Genomic DNA, 17,847 nt, shown 5'->3' with positions numbered 1-17,847 from the left:
CCGTCATTGTTAGCAATATCAATTATTCATGTGGATATCAGAAATCAAAGAGAGGTTTTAGGAATTGGAGGTTATTAGCTTAAATTGCTATCTGGGAGATCTCACATGTACCACATGGCTATGGAGATAAATTATGCAGGGGATGCCTGTTGGTTTTTTGATCTGTGTGTGCTTGCTGACAGACAGTTAATTGGTTTTTGGAAAAGCAGTTGGCTTCAGACGGGCTGTTGGTCACAGAGAAAGCAGTTGGCTTTGAAAGCAGCTGCGCTCAAGAGCAAAGAGACCAGAGATGTTTCTGTTTTAAGGCAAGCCTGTGCTAGAGCTGAGAAGTCTAAATTCAGGTGATTCGATATCTCAGAAGACAGCTGAGAAACTAAGGAATCGAAGTGAATCCTAAGAGCTGTGGTAAACTTTGGATTGGTCCCAGGAGAAGTGAACAAACCACCAAGATCCATTAACATGTAGGGGAACTCTTGGGGTGGAAGTAGCAGTCAAACAGGAGTGTTCAGTTAAAGAATAAGTGATTTCAAGCTGTAGTGTTAAGGTTTTGCTTTGTTTAACTATTGTACAGTAAAGTTTTTTGTTTAAAATATGAAATCTTGTGGCGTAATTCTTTCAGTAATAACTGGGAATTCAATGTTCCCTTTTTAAAAGTTAATGGTCCCCAACAGGATCGTAATATGATGGACTTGAGGCAAACAATATATTTAGGTGGGATGTCTTCATATGGTGCACCTTTGCTGATAGCTGTGGAGGTCAATCCTTAGGGGGCAGTTTCTGCCACAAGTGCTGCACATGAAGCTGGCAAGTGACCTTTTGGGCTTTTGCTTGCACTGTTTGCGCCTGTTAACAAGCTACTGTAGCCATTGGTCATTGTGGTAGTCCATGCCAGCATACAAGAGGTGTTGCCATTCCTCTCTTTTGCCAGCTAGTGACTCCAGGTGCGATAGTCGATGTTTAGGCCTTCATGTCATGCTTGTAGGCATCCTTGAAGCAGAGCTTTTGGCACCCCATTGGTCATCTGGTCCTGGCTACCTCACCATCCAGAGGGTCCTTGGGTATACATCCTGTGGATGTGCCCAATCCACCATAGCCGCCTCTGTTTGATTAGTACCAACACACTTGGGAGCTCAGCCTTTGAGAAGACGGCCGCATTCATGATTTTGTCCTGCCAGGTGTTACAAAGGGCTTTTTTTGTACTCAGACCTTAGAATTCTGTTTGTTTTAAAAAACGAGAAAAGGATTTTGCACAGTGAAAGATACCTGCAAATAATTGGAATTCCTGCAAAGCTTTGAAAGGAAGTTCATAACAAGAATTGAACTTTATGGGTGCTTGGAAAGGAAGTTGAACTTGTACAGGAAAGCCAGCAATTTCAAGGAAACCACAGGGGTTTGACCTTTCTTCAGAGCAGCTTTTGAGTGGCAGGGGGAGACACTGTGTCTGGACATGTGACCATGTTCAGGAAGGTTCTTTTTTCACCTTGGACCCTTTAAAAGGCCTGTGAATTGGACAAAGGGCTTTGACCTGCCTGGAGCAAGAGAGAAAGGACTCAGAAAAGTTTTACCTGGCTCTGTAAAGGAGACTTGCTTCTCTTGAAAAGGAATCCTGCCTTTGAAAGGTGGCAGATTCCTATTGCCTCCGGTCTCTGAAGAATTCCTGCATCATGAGATTCCTGCTGTCTCCTGTGTTCGAAGAAATCCTGAAATCTGAAGAATCCTTCTACTGCCAGACTGCTGCTTCAAACCTCAGCAACAAACCCAGATCTGTTGCTACACCCCTGATGGAAGACCTATGCGACACCTGCCTCAGTTAAATTGCTGTGAACGTCTACCCATCACAGACTGTTCATCAACCTCTCCTGGAGAGACTTCGAGTGGCATCCGGCTATTTGACTGTAGGACACTTAACCGTACCGAAAACATCCTACCAGAATGTGATAAACTCAATTATTTGTATTATTCCTTCTATTCCTAAGACATGGCTGTAAACCAAAAATCCTTTCTCCCTGGTTAACCAGTTTCTTTTTGAATGTATGTGTGTGCATGAGAGTTAAGGAAATAAGTGGTTTTTCATATATATATTTATCTCGTTAATAGTTAAGACCTATTATTTCTTTTCTAATAAATAGTTACTGTTGTTTGAAGAAACCTAGTTTCGTGTGCTTTATTCTGGGGAAAAATACAGTGTTTAATTTGGCTATTCTTCGGTAGGTGGGAAACTATTTGATACGCTATGACCTGTGCTGCCTTGGTCGTAACACAGGATGTACCCATAATGCGCTGCAAAAAGTGAAGATGGAAATTGTTCAGCTTCTTTCCCTGGTAACTGTAAGTTGCCCATGTTTCACAGCCATACAGCAAGGTTCTGAGAACACAGGCCTTATAAACTATCAGATTGATCCTAAGGGTCAGCTCGGTTATTCCATGTGCATTTTGTGAGTCAGCCAAAGGCGGTAGCTGATGCAGATGATCCACCTTACCCTCATACACTGATCAATGCTGTAAGCACCTCACAGCTTGCACATAGGTCCAGCTATTCAGCAATGACAGGCACATCACACAAACACATTGCAACACTCTCACTGACACTCTTCCGTCTCTCTTGCAGGTCAAGATCACATATAAATGGAAGCAGCAGAGGATGACCAGCAAGAGACAGGCACACCTGCATTTCCTGAGTCCCGAGAAGGAGACGGTGCTGTGAATTATTCGGACAGTAATGACTGAGTCTGTTGCAACTGGCCTCGCCGCGAACATCCAGAATGACACTATGTTCCTGACTGTGCACCTTTTCAAATCCCACTTCTCCCTTATCCCACTATCTGGCATGAAATGCAAATGCACCGCTTGCTTTCCACCCGACACCCCGTCTGTTCCCTCATCCCAGCCCTACCTTCTGCATCTATGCTTTCAGATATCCATGACCTGCCCCCTTGCCAGCCAGTGCATCCTAATGATGAAGGGTGAGAAGAAAAGCAGACATCAAATGAAAAAGAACCACCACTTGATTTGAGACTCACAACCACCGTCTCAGATATTGGCACTGTGCATACTTTAGAGGGTAGTATAGAGGCAGAATCAGCATGCGGTGAGTCATGGGGCATGAGTGGGCTGCAGTCAAGCCAGGAGGAAAGGACTCTGATGAGGACTTTGATGGTGCAGTGCACAGAAGAACGCTGATGCAATCTGTTACACAGATTACTAGGATTGTTGAGGCGTTACCCTGGGGAAGTGGCAGTGACTCTATGGAGCATGAACCTGCTGTCGTCTCAGGATAACAACATTCATGTTTCCGCCACTGCCATTCCATCAGTGCCCCCTGGTATTGCTTGTCCGCCGACCTACCCATACTGCTGTCACCCAAGGTGAGTCCGAAGCCGGTCTTCAAGGCCAAGAACTGTTCAAGGACATTCTGCAAGGCCAGCGACAGTTTGTTCCACTGAAAGTCTGCAGCCTTCCACCAGACATGTGGCAACCACTGGGGTAGCACTGCATAGAAGCACTAGACAAGGCAAAGTAATCTGCAAGGCAGGCACTAAGAGAATAGTTCCACTTTTTATTTATTATTGAAAGTGTTGTTGGACAAAGTTGTTATGGAATTTTAATTTGGAGGGTGTCTTTTATTTCAGGAATTTGGCCGAGTGATAGTCCATAGTGGAGGAATGGCTAGGTTGGAATTATGAAGCTGCAGTGATGTGGGGCTGATTTTAGGGAACCAGAGTCTAATTAACTGCTCATGGATAGCCCATCCAGAGCGATGAGGTCCTGGATGCCTCCTCCCTTCCTACTCCTCCTTCTCCTGAGGTCCTCGCCAAAGGCTTAGTGGCAAGGCTGTGCCCTCATGACAGCCAGATTGCATAGGATGCAGCAGGCCACCACACATTTGGAGATACACTCCAGTGAGTGATGTAGGGTTCCCCCCGGGTGGCCTCAGGATCAGAACCATTGTTGTAGAACACCTGTGGTTTGTCCTCATTTTCCTGGTGACAGTGTGGTTCTTGTTCAAGCACTGTCCACGTGTGTTCAACCGGCAGAAAGGAGTTATGTGCCATGTGTAGAATGGGTAGGCTTAACACCAGGCAGCCAGTCTCTTCTTTGTCATGGTAGCTTAAATATGGTGGGAACAGCTGACTGGCACAGGATGCTACCAGTGGGCATTCTCGACATCACTTTCTGTGCATGGACACACACTGACTGCACATTAAGGGACTGGGACCCTTTGCAGATTCGGTACATCTCCTCGCTGAGATGTGGCACCCACATAACCACATGTGTGCAGTCAATGGCTCTCTGCATCATTGGGAATCCCACTAGGCTGGCAAAACCATGTGTCCCCTCCTCCTGCTTCACTCTGGTTAGAGAGAAAACTATGAAGTCTCCTCTGTTGTACACAAGTCCTCTGTTACCTCCCTGATGCAGTGATGCACATGGAATTGTCTATTAGCAATGTCACTGGCTCCAGCTTGGAAGGACACATTGGCATTGAAACTTAGGGCCACTGTGATCTCACTGTCACTGGCACTGCTGTCCTTCCTCTGCTCTGAGGCTGCAAGTACAGTTGGAGGAGATGGTAGTTTTATGACCACCTCCTTGGTGAATCATAGCTGCTTCAGACACTGCTCCTGGCAGAGGTGGAGAATGATAAAATGCTCCCTGAAGACTCTCGATGGGTTTGGCCTTCTATTGAGAGCCCTCCTTCTCCTCCCTCTGCGCAAAGCTTCCTCTGTTTGCTGCCTGTGCTCCATGTCCCTATCACGCTGCAGCCCAAGGGGGATTGCAACTATAGCCCCCGCAAGTGATAGCAGGTTTTCTCCTGACAGGCCTTCAAACTCCACTGAGCACCTAGGTATAGTCCAGCACTACGCCCCACTGACTGCAACAACTTTTCAGAACTCCTCCAACAACACTGAAAAGCACTTTCACTCACTCTGCAGCAGGAAAAGAAAGTCAAAAGCACCTCAGCTAAAAGTCCCATGCTGATCCCTTTAAATAGCAGGAATGGGCATCCCTCATATAGTTGAACACATGTTGAGCTGAGTGTTCACGAGAAGGTGTTAATAGGAACTGCAAGGTCCAAAATGGCATGTTGGGCATCAAATCAGCATTAGATGTTGAGTGATGTCACGATCTACCCATGCTGCCTGCTTCCACCATATGCACAGCATGCCAATGCTAGCATCCTTATAAGCCCGACACATTGCACATATTGTGCCGGGAGCAGCCTGAAGCAGTTTTGGAGGTCATTTTTGGAAATCTGGACTCCCATAAAGCTGACATCAATGGCTCTTTGGAGTCCTTCGCTTCCACTTTTTAATTTCACCCCATCCCGTTCTTCCTCCCACTGAAATGCTCACCCACTCTTTTATCACTGCAAAACTTTATTTCATTTCCAATGATCATCTCATCAACAAGCAAGCAGTACCTTACATAAACTCTAACTAATCCAGAACTCTGCCACTCATATCCGAGGCCAATTTATGTTGTCCCATCGAGGAGCTGGCAGGATCACTACATATCACTCGGCAGTAGCATAGGAACCTGATTTTGTGTCATTTTGGAAGGTTAGCTCTGTTAAATAGTAAGGTTATACACAGGGTTGCCAATTCCAATTGGATGCACTCATCATATGACCTCCTGCTAAACCGGATTAGTTGATGACCTAATAGTAAAGGATTTGCTAGGCAAGAGTGATCATAATATGATTGGATTTTACATTTAATTTGAGAATGAAAATCTTGGGTCTGGAACTAGTCCTAAACTGAAATAAAGGCAGTTACAAAGGTATAATATAATAAATCTGGAATTAAAAGCTAGTCTAATGATGGCCATGAACCCATTGTTGATTGTTGCAAATACCCATCTGGTTCAGTAATGTCCTTAGGGAAGGAAATCTGCTGTCCTTAACTGGTCTGGCCTACATGTGACCACACATCCACAGCAATGTGGTTGACTCTTAAATGCCCTCTGAAATGGCATAGTAAGCCACCCAGTTGTATCTAACCACTACAAAGTTAATAAGGAATGAAACTGGACGGACCACCCAGCATCGACCTTGGCGCCAGAAATGCAATGGCACACCCAGCCCTATCGACCTTGCAAAGTCCTCCTTACTAACATCTGGGGTCTTGTGCCAAATTTGGGAGAGCTGTCCCATAGACTAGTCAAGCAACAGCCTTACAGACAATGTCCCAGACACCGCCATCACCATCCCCAGGTATGTCCTGTCCCACCGGTACAACAGACAGAGTAGAGGTGGCGGCACAGTGGTATACAGTCGGGAGGGAGTTGCCCTGGGAGTCATCAACATCGACTCCAGAACCCATGAAGTCTTATGGCGCCAGGTTAAATATGGGTAAGGAAACCTCCTGTTGATTACCATCTATTGCCCCCCCTCAGCTAATGAATCAGTACTCCTCCATGTTGAACAGCACTTGGAGGAAGCACTGAGGGTGGCAAGGGTGCAGAATGTACTCTGGGTGGGGGACTTCAATGTCCATCACCAAGAGTGACTCGATAGCACCACTACTGACCGGGCTGGCCGAGTCCTAAAGGACATATCTGATAGACTGGGTCTGTGACAGGTGGCAAGGGAACCAACAAGAGGGAAAAACATACTTGACCTCGTCCTCAACAATCTGCCTGCCGCAGATGCATCTGTCCGTGACAGTATTGGTAGGAGTGACCACTACACAGTCCTTGTGGAGACGAAGTCCCGCCTTCACATTGAAGACACCCCCATCGTGTTGTGTGGCACTACCACTGTGCTAAATGGGACAGACTTCAAACAGATCTAGCAATGCAAAACTGGGCATCCATGATGCACTGTGACCCATCAGCAGCAGCAGAATTGCACTCAACCACAATTTGTAACCTCACGGCCCAGCATATCCCCCACTCTACCATTACCATCAAGCCGGGAGACCAACCCTGGTTCAATGAAGAGTGCAGGAGGGCATGCCAGAAGCAGCACCAGGCATACCTCAAAATGAGGTGTCAACCTAAGGAAGCTGCAACCCAGGACTACTTGCGTGCCAAACTGCATAAGCAGCATGTGATAGACACAGCTAAGCGATCGCGTAACCAACGGATTAGATCCAAGCTCTGCAGTCCTGCCACATCCAATTGTGAATGGTGGTGGACAATTAAACAACTAACTGGAGGAGGTGGCTCCACAAATATCCCCATCCTCAATGATGGGAGAGCCCAGCACATCAGTGCAAAAGATAAGGCTGGAGCATTTGCAACAGTCTTCAGCCAGAAGTGCTGAGTTGATGATCCATCTCGGCTGCCTCCTGAAGTCTCCAGCATCACAGATGCCAGTCTTCAGACAATTCGATTCACTCCACGTGATATCAAGAAACGACTGAAGGCACTGGATACTGCAAAAGCTATGGACCCTGACAACATTCCGGCAATGGTATTGAAAACCTGTACTCCAGAACTTGCCGCACCCCTAGCCAAGGTTTTCCAGTACAGCGACAACGCTGGCATCTACCTGGCAATGTGGAAAATTGCCCAGGTATGTCCTGTAATCAAAAAGCAGGACAAGTCCAACCCGGCCAATTGCCACCCCATCAGTCTACTCTCAGTCATCAGTAAAGTGATGGAAGGTGTCATCGACAGTGCCATCAAGCAGCACTTGCTTAGCAATAGCCTTCTCACTGATACTCAGTTTGGGTTCTGCCAGGGCCACTCAGCTCCTGACCTCATTACAGCCTTGGTTCAAACATGGACAAAAGAGCTGAACTCAAGAGAAGAGGTGAGAGTGACTGCCTTTGACATCAAGGCAGCATTTGACCGAGTATGGCATCAAGGAGCCCGAGCGAAACTGAGGTCAATGGGAATCAAGGAGAAAACTCTCCGCTGGTTGGAGCAATACCTAGCACAAAGGAAGATGGTTGTGGTTGTTGGAGGTCAATTATCTCAGCTCCAGGACATCACTGCAGGAGTTCCTCAGGGTAGTGTCCTAGGCCCAACCATTTTCAGCTGCTTCATCAATGACCTTCTTTCAATCATAAGGTCAGAAGTGGGGATGTTCACTGATGATTGAACAATGTTCAGCACCATTCGTGACTCATCAGATACTGAAGCAGTCCACATAGAAATGCAGCAAAACCTGGACAATATCCAGGCTTGGGCTGATAAGTGGCAAGTAACATTCACACCACACAAGTGCCAGGCATTGACCATCTCCAACAAGAGAGAATCTAACCATCTCCTCTTGACAGTCAATGGCATTACCATCGCTGAATACCCCACTATCAACATCCGGGGGGATCACCATTGACCAGAAACTGAACTAGAGTAGCCATATAAATATCATGGCTCCAAGAGCAGATCAGAGGCTAGGAATCCTGCAGCGAGTAACTCACCTCCTATCTCCCCAGTGCCTGTCCGCCATTTACAAGGCCCAAGTCAGGAGTGTGATGGAATACTCTCCACTTGCCTGGATGGGTGCAACTCCAACAACACTCACGAATCTTGACACCATCCAGAACAATTGACACTATCCAGAACAAAGCAGCCCACTTGATTGGTAGCCCATCTACAAATATTCACTCCCTCCACCACTGACACACAGTGGCAGCAGTGTGTACCATCTACAAGATGCACTACAGCAACGCACCAAGGCTGCTTAGACAGCACCTTCCAAACCTGCGATATCCACCACCTAGAAGGACAAGGGCAGCAAATGCATGGGAACACCACCACCTGCAAGTTCCCTTCCAAGTCACACACCATCCTGACTTGGAACTATATCGCCGTTCCTTCACTGTCGCTGGGTCAAAATCCTGGAATTCCCTTCCTAACAGCACTGTGGGTGCACCTACCCTACACGGACTGCAGTAGTTCAAGAAGGCAGCTCACCACCACCTTCTCAAGGGCAATTAGGGATGGGTAATAAATGCTGTATTTTCACAGACATCTGAAAGGATGTCAGCTATCCATTGTCTGTGTGTGTACATTCCTAAATCTGTAATACCTGCCATTAATTACTGAATAACCTCAGAAAGCTTACCTCTTTGTAAATCATGCTAACCAAAATATTGGCATTCATTTTCCTACTTCAAAGTCATTTATTTAGCCATTATTAGGAGGGAAAATGTCTTTGTAACCCAGATGGGCTAAATAAGTGGATCTGAAGAATAAGAAACAGCTGAGAAATATTCATAGTAAAATGCTTACTTCATATGCATTCCTGTTACTAATTACAGTAGTTGGACAATTTATGACAAATTAAAGAAGTTAGAAGCATGTTGTTTACAACAACAGCTTGCATTTATATGGTGCCTTTAACATAATAAAACATCCCAAGGTGCTTCACAGGAATGTTATGAAATGATATTTGACACTGAACCACATAAAGAGATATCAACATATGTAACCAAAAGCCTGGTCAAAGATGTAGGTTTTTAGGAGCTTAGGGTTTAGAGCTGAGGCAGTTGAAGACACGGCTGTCAATATTGGAGCGAAGAAAACTAGGAAGGCACAAGAGGCCAGAATTGGAGGTATGCAGATATCTCGGTGAGTTGTTGGGCTGGAGAAGCTTATGAAGATAGGGAGGGGCGAGATCATGGAGGGATTTGAAAACAAGGACGAGAATTTTTGCTGGACCAAGAATCAATGTCGGTCAGCGAACACAGGGATGACGGGTGAACCAGACTTGCCTTGAGTAAGGACACTGGCAGTAGCGTTTTGGATGAGCTCAAGTGCAGTATTTATTTGATGACATGATGTTGAACTGGCTTCTCAGATAAAAATTCAAAAGTTTGCAAAAATTATCACTTTCCCATTATTCTGCTGCATAAATGTAAGTAATTTCTGTAATATTATTATTGCTGTACAAGATCTATAAAATAAAATGGAACGCAGTTCAGCTGTAAAATATATGCTCAGATAAACAAAATTTAGGATGAACTAGTACATGAGTTAGTGCCCCCAGTTCACCATGTGGTATGTTTCTGTTGTCAGCTTCATCATTACTGGATAAAGTGAAGGTGCATCTCCTCACAGGAGCAATGGTAACTGGCATGGAAGTTATCTTGGGTTAATCTTGCAGAGTGACTGAAACAGTGTACCATAATAATAAGAGCCTAAAAAAGTCATCAGTTTGTCTATGTGGTCAGGAAACATTGGGCTATAACATTGTTGAACTCCTGACATCGGGCTTTGTTGCAGGGGAGTGCCAGAAAATCGCTGAAGCAGCGACCAACCAGGGAGCCCAACGCCGGGATTGCCAGGCCCGATCTTCCTGGCGGCGGCAAGACTCCATGGCGGTCCCCCCACTGCTTGGTGATGGGACACGACTTTAAATATTTAAATAAAGGACACGAATAAATTAACATACCTTTCATTGCGATCTTGCCGGCTGTCTGCGATCTTGAGTACGGCGGCCGGCACACACGTGCCTTCACTTTCCCGTCCAGGAAAAGCTGGTGCCACCGAGGTGGGGAAGGGGGAAACTTAGGATTTTTAGTGCAGTGGCAGAGGTGGGGGTGGGTGGGGAATGGGGTCAAATCTGCATGTGTAGTGTAGGGGAGGGGGTAAGGGGTGATCTCTGCACTTTGTGCAGTTGGGGAGAGGAAAGGTCACATGAAATACCAGTTTTGTTTGTGGTGGGGGGGAGCGGGGCAGCCATTTATTTTCTTTGTATTTGGGGTGTACAGGCCAAAAATCAACACTCCTTTTTTGGGGGGGGAGGAGGGGCAGGTACGGGCCTTAACTGTGCAGGTCTAGCAGCCCTTTAAAAATGGTGTCACGCCTGCGCAGAAACAGCTGATGCTGTTGCTGGCATCACAGAGCCCGCCCCGCCACTCTTGGGGGTGGGGACTACCCAGCATATGCAGATGAGCTGCCATGCGGTAGATCACAGCGGCATGGCAGCACGAGGGCCACACATGCAGGCAGCCATTTTTTTTGCCTGCCACTGGAGAGTAAAATTCAGCCCATTACATGGTACAAAAGACCTAAAGGAAAAGGAATTATAACATTGGAAGGAAATATTAAATACAATTTTATCATAAGGGTATGACTTAAAGTGGAACTATTGCCATAGGAGAAATATTTGCATTGTTTTTTCAATTATCTTTGTGATGCTGCTACACAATGCAAAATACATCATTCATGCCATTTAAATGGTCAAGCATTAAATATTATTGCACCAATTACAAATGCATTACCTCGATGAAAATAACCTTGAGCTATCTGAGGATTCTTTCCCCACTGAAACAATAACAATTCTCCTTTAAGTATATTACAGCATACAAGCTGCTATCCAAGTTGTACTGGTGAAGATAAACCTTATAGTGTTAATCGTGTGACCTTTGCTTGTCTATTAGGAGCTATAGTAGAAGTCGAGATCTTTTCAATTTCAATATCTAATTGCTCCAGGCAATCAACAATTTTAATATTCTCCACAAAGTCATTTTTGTGTGAAGTGCTGTCCTCATTATACAGCATCTTAACTAATACCATCTAATCTGATTGGTTCGGAGGTAGTCTATAATAGGAATGCATCATATCTTTCATGCTTTTCCATATACAGTATTTCCTAATTATATTCAGTACATTTACATTAAAAGATGATTTTTTTAAAGAATTCAAACTGTAAAGTGAGCCCGAACAAAATGGAATTTACCTGTTTAATTTTAGAATAGCTATATGTTCGAGAATATTTGCAATAATCTACAGATTTATCATTAAAACACTAATTGTATCTTTGTAATGTTTGACAAAGTGGTGAATTTAGCTGTCAATCATCTATATGACAGAAATGAGTGGGTTTAGAGATTTCGGCTGTCAATTCTTCACCTCTGTCAAGAGTTGAGGACTAAATTAGAAACCGATTCTGTGGTGACTGCAGCCTTGCTTGTAACAATGAAGGTGATAGATGCTAACTGGAATTCTTCAGGCCTCAGTTGATAACACAGATCTCAGCTGGTGCACCATATCAAATTGTCTGAGCCAGGCAGCAGCTGCGTACCATGGGGGTGGCCAATTGCTGTATTCCTTTTCCCAACACAATGGAGCAACAGCAGAACACAGATAGATTTACATACTATAGCAATGGGTGGCACACATTTTGAAATATATGCACCATTACAGAACTAAATCCAATTCTTTAACCACAACAGCTGTCCTCCACTAACATGGAGGTACTCAGTGACATGTACATCATCACCCATGTGCTTGCTAATTTCTCAGGATCCTGTCACAAAACATTCATTTTGTTCCTAATGTCACTTCCCAAATGCTGAAAACAGATGACAACTCGAAGGCCTGGCTGTTAGCATATGTCCATCAAATGTTCCAATACAACCAAATGCAGGTTATTTCTAAAAAACAAAAAGATCTGCTTTCTTGTTCCTTTCTACTTGAATTTATTCACGGGTAATGGTTAATAAGGGCTGAAGTCAAGAGCAGTGCCATGAATGGTTTAGCTCCATGTTCCTGGAATGAAAAGTATTGTAGCCTTTGGAAAGCTGTAAGGGTGGTCACAAAGTGCACTTCTTAAGATAAAGTCCAAACGAGAGAATTTCACTTTACCATTCCCACAGCATGCCAGGAACTAACCCTCAGCCTGTGATTTCTACAACCGTTAAAATGAAGGAGAAGACAACCACAGGTGGTGATGTGCAATTTCCTGAAGTTAAGGGAAATAAAAGTTGGGAGGGATGTATAATGCATGACTAAATCAATATTGCCTTTGTCTTAGAGTGTCTCCCAAAGTCAAAATAAATCTCCAAGCATCCCAAAGAAGGCACAAACCATCTCCATCACATCTGTTCAGATGATGCAACTGTCCATAGTAGCGCGTCCGATATGTCTTCCTTTGTCCTCAACCGAGGATTTCCTTCCACCGTGGTTGACTGGGGCCGTGTCCATGCTATTTCACTCAATTCTGCTCTTACTCCTTCCCTCCCAGAACCAGGATAGGGTTCCCCTTGTCTTCACTTTCCATCCCATCAGCCTCTGTAATCAACAGATCATCTGCTGCCAATTCTGACACTTACAGTGTGATGCCACCACCAAGCACATCTTCCCCTCACCTCCCCTTTCAGCATTCCAAAGGGACTGTTCCCTCCACGATACCCTGGTCCACTCCTCAGTCACCCCCAACAGCCCCTCCCCTTCCCATGGCATCTTTCCATGCAAGCCAGGAGATGTAACACCTGCCCTTCTACCTCCTCCCTTCTCACCATCCAAGGCCCCATGTCCAGGTGAAACAGCGATTTACATGTTTCAATTTAATGTACTGTATTGGCTGCTCACGATGTAGTCTCCTCTAAATTCGGGAGACCAAACGTAGGCTGGGCGACCACTTTGCGGAACATTTTACTTCATACCTTGCTCCCACTCTGACCTTACTGTCCTTGGCCTACTGTGTGTTCCAATGAAGGTCAATGCAAGCCTGAGGTACAGCACCTCATCTTTCAGCTGGGCACTTTACAGTGAACTTCTGGACTCAACATGGAGTTCAACAATTTTAGAGTGTAACCTCTGCTCCCATTTTGTTCATTTTTCTTTGCTTTTTTTTCTACCTTGCTTCTCCCTTATTTCCCTCTTTTTGCTTCCAGATGGCAGCCATTCAGGATCCTGCCATTTGCACCACTTTTAGACACATCCTTTGTTTCTTTACTTGCCCCACTACCACTTTCTTTAGCCTTTCACCATGAATCCTTTTGTTATTTAATCTCTCCTGCCCTCCACCCTATCACAGACCTTCCCTTTTTTCTTCTTCCTACCCTCCTGCCTTTAACTTGTCAAAACTTTTCCCAGTTCTGAAGAAAGGTCGATGACCTGAAACTTTGGGGGGAATTTTATGCTCTCCCCTGCGGCGAGTTTGGAGGCAGGGAGAGCATATAATTAGATGTGATCCCCGCCACCTTCCTGCTGCCACCAAAATTAAGTCCAGGGCAGGAAGGCCTGTGAATAGTCTTCCTGCCCCACTGCCAATTGAGATCCTTAATGCCCAGTTAAGGGCCTCATCTTGTCACCATCACAATTAGCCAAGCAGCGGGCATCCCTGTTGCTGCATGGGAAGCATGGTAGGGAGAACTGTGCAGGCTGCTTTCCGGCTTCGAAGGGGTTGTGATGGGGTCTGTCGTTAAAAGGCACTTAGTGCCTGAATGAGGAATCTGGCATCAGAAAGAAGGGGCCAACTGAGAGCGACCCCTTGCCCTTGCTGCCGACAGCCCCCCTACGCACCCCTCCTCTGCGACCCCCACCTTGGGATACCCCTTCTGCCATGACCTACCTGTGGCCTGGGTCCAACGCTGCTCCTGGGCCTTGAGTAGGTACTCCACCGGCAGCAGCCACCACCTCCACAGTGCTGCTGCTCAGTTGAAGAGCTGCCGGCCTCTGATTGCCTGGCAGCTCTCAGATGGCAGGACTTCCATCGCGGGGGTCCTTGAACCCGTGGAAGGTCCGCCGCTGTCCAGTTAAGTGCCTAATTGGCTGTTGATTCAGCGGGCCTCCCACAGAAGAGGTGATGCGGGGCTCTCGGCGTTGCTTTTGCCAGACGGTGAGACCCTGAGACTCTGTGGCCATTAACTCTGTTTCTCTCTCCACAGATGCTGCCAGACCTGCTGTGTATTTCCAGCATTTTCTGGATTTAGTTTGGATTTCCAACATCCGCAGTATTTTGCTTTTGTATAAAAGAATTTGGGAAGTAACTGACCTACTCATGTTTGGAAGCTGTACCTTACAACTATTCTCTGCCTCACTCAACCCAAAGACAAGTACGAGGAGTGAGTAGCTACCTACTTTCCCATTCTCAGTCATTCTTGGATACTGTTGCTTTCTGTGACATTTGTTTGACATTCACCAATATCTCGATGGTCTAATGTCAGTATACCCTTCTCCTGATTACTTTCTACTCAACATGGCCTAGGGATATCAGTTAAAGAAGTTACAATTTCTTCCAAGTAAGATAAGCTTTTCTTCTTTTGTTAAGAATTCTCCTGTAACACTTAATAGCTTCAGTAACCAAACATTGTTTATCATTAAAGAACTTTAGTTGGAGCCTCTAATTCCCTTTTCCACCTTTGATTACCTTTGTCACACATCCGTCATTAGCATTTCAGTAATATCATACAAACAAGTAAGGAGCAGAAGTAGGCCACTCGGCCCTTCGAGCCTGCTCCGCTATTCAATAAGTTCATGACTGAACTGATCACTCCACATTTCTGGTTACCCCAGATAACCTTCTACCCCCTTGCTTATCAAGAATCTATCTACCTCTGCCTTAAACATATTCAAAGACTCTGCTTCCACCGCCTTTTGAGGAAGAGAATTCCAAAGACTCACGACCCTCTGAGAGAAAAAATTTCTCCTCATCTCTGTCTTAAATGACAACCCCTTATTTTTAAACAGTGACCCCTAGTTCTAGATTCTCCCACAAGGGGAAACATCCTTTCCACATCACCCTGTAACGACCCCTCAGGATCTTATATGCTTCAATCAAGTCACCTCTTACTCTTCTAAATTCCAGCAGATACAAGCCTAGCCTGTCCAATATTACACTTTGCATCTTGATTTAGATTGATGTTTGTGGAATTGCATGTATATAATTAAATGTGCAGTCTTCTATAACCTGCAAAATAATGATTTGGTACAGGGATTATTGCTTGCTCATGGTTAGGAAAGAAAGGCATTAAGAGCCAATTCAACAATCTGAGCAAAAGTGAATCTTGGATTATTACTCATGATATATCGTTCAACTAGAGATGTGAGCTGATCTCAGTAGCTTCAGCAAGGTCAATTTAAATGTACTACCTGATTACATCACATGAGCATAGGGGTTTCAATGAATGGAAGAGGACAGGAATTTGGATGACTGTAGTTCTTAAAGAATGAATGCTTTGTTTCAACCTTGTTTGTTTCAGTTGCATTGTACAGCTGATAGAATGAATGAAGCTTCGCACATCCATAGGATGTGAGAGTAGATAATTCTCAGGAGGACTTGATAAGACTGTCTACATGTGGAGTCTATGCCCATATTATGCACACAAGCACTGTGCCCCAAATTTGTTGCAGCATCATTGACAGAGCATGGAAAGAAACGACACAATCTCTTTTATTTTTCACACCTGCTTTTCCACATTTCTTCATCTTAAATTTTGCGTCTGGCAATTAAAATGCTTTGAATGTACCAGTTGTATGTGCCAACAACTTAAAATGCCTCTTAAATCTACTTGCATGCCGCCTAGATATGCATTCAGAAAAGATTGCTGTGTATTCTTCCAAATGCTGAAAGAGTATGTTTTGTCTATTAAAGATGAAGACTACACATAACCACAAAAGCACAAAATAAATTAGTAAGAGGCCTGTCAATCTTCCAATTCTTGACTGACATGCAGAGATAGCCCTTCAAATTATGGAGCTGAGGCAATTGAGGGTGCAGGCCATGAAGAGCTTAATGGCAGGTCAAGTGTCCTTTTTTTTTAGTTGCACCCTCTGCAAACTCACTGCTACACAGACACTTGTGCTCAGCAGCAGTATGGCACTATGTGTTAGCATTGAAATCATTTTATACAGGGATAACACTTTTCTTTCCCTTCATGAGGGGACCTCCTAAGATGAACTATCCACTACCAGAGAGGACAAGGAACTTGGACCATCTACATCCATGTCTCATATATTCCTGACCACACAGACACCAGCTCAAACACAGGCAATCGGATAGAGGGATTCAGGAGGGAACACATGGTAAATGCCACAAAAGGAGTAAATGGAGGTGCAGAAACAATCTCACGAAGATGCTCTTCTACTGTACAGCCCATGGATTCTCGCTTTATGGGGACAACATACAGAGGGGAACTAACTGAGTAGAAGAACTTCATAAGGCGTGCGAGTCGCGGCCATCGGCAGGTAAGTTAACTTGAATGTGAATTATCCTCATTGTAATATTTTAATGAAGGCCCCGCTGCTTGGCGGCGGGGGTCTGCACCGGGGCCTCGCTGCCGCCATTGATATCTGGCGGGGCCTTCTTGGCGTCGTGGGTTGAGGCAGGTCACTCCTGCTAGCATTTTACGAGCCTCCCCGCCGTGACCCACGGCGTCCAGGGTTGATAAAATCCAGCCCTATGACTGCGGTTATTGAGTTGTGGGGCTCCAATTAACTGGTGGCTCTCATGGCTTGGAAAGGTGAAGATCTAAATGGTGGCCAAGGGTTTCTTCCCAATAGATCCCTTCCAGTTTTTTCTGAACTCTATCACTTGGTCAAAGTACTGTGCACGCCTGTACCACACACTTCAGTGGGCAGAGGACTAAATGGCAAATGTCACAGTGGCTGAAAAGGATCTAGTCGAGGAGCAGGTTGTAATGTTATATAATCTTCACACGCATGGGTGGGGCTATCCTTTATTTTATTTATTTATTTAGAGATACAGCACTAAAACAGGCCCTTCGGCCCACCGAGTCTGTGCCGACCATCAACCACCCATTTATACTAATCCTACATTAATTCCATATTCCCCCACAACATACCTATACTAGGGGCAATTTATAATGGCCAATTTACTGATCAACCTGCAAGTCTTTGGCTGTGGGAGGAAACCGGAGCACCCGGTAAAAACCCACGCGGTCACAGGGAGAACTTGCAAACTCCACATAGGCAGTACCCAGAATCAAACCCGGGTCACTGGAGCCGTGAGGCTGCGGTGCTAACCACTGCGCCACTGTGCCGCCCTATCCTTGGGGTAGATCCTGTCTGGAGGTTCAGTTGAGGAAATAGCATAATTCCACAATAATCTTCTTCAAGACACCAAAGGCTTGTCTTTGAAAACACCCTCAAGTAGGTGTGAAAATCTCTAAAGACTTGACTCCTGCAATGAGACAGAGTGGG

Source organism: Heterodontus francisci, chromosome 13 (assembly GCF_036365525.1).
Source record: "Heterodontus francisci isolate sHetFra1 chromosome 13, sHetFra1.hap1, whole genome shotgun sequence".
In the NCBI taxonomy this organism is placed as follows: domain Eukaryota; kingdom Metazoa; phylum Chordata; class Chondrichthyes; order Heterodontiformes; family Heterodontidae; genus Heterodontus; species Heterodontus francisci.
This window is presented reverse-complemented; position numbering follows the sequence as displayed.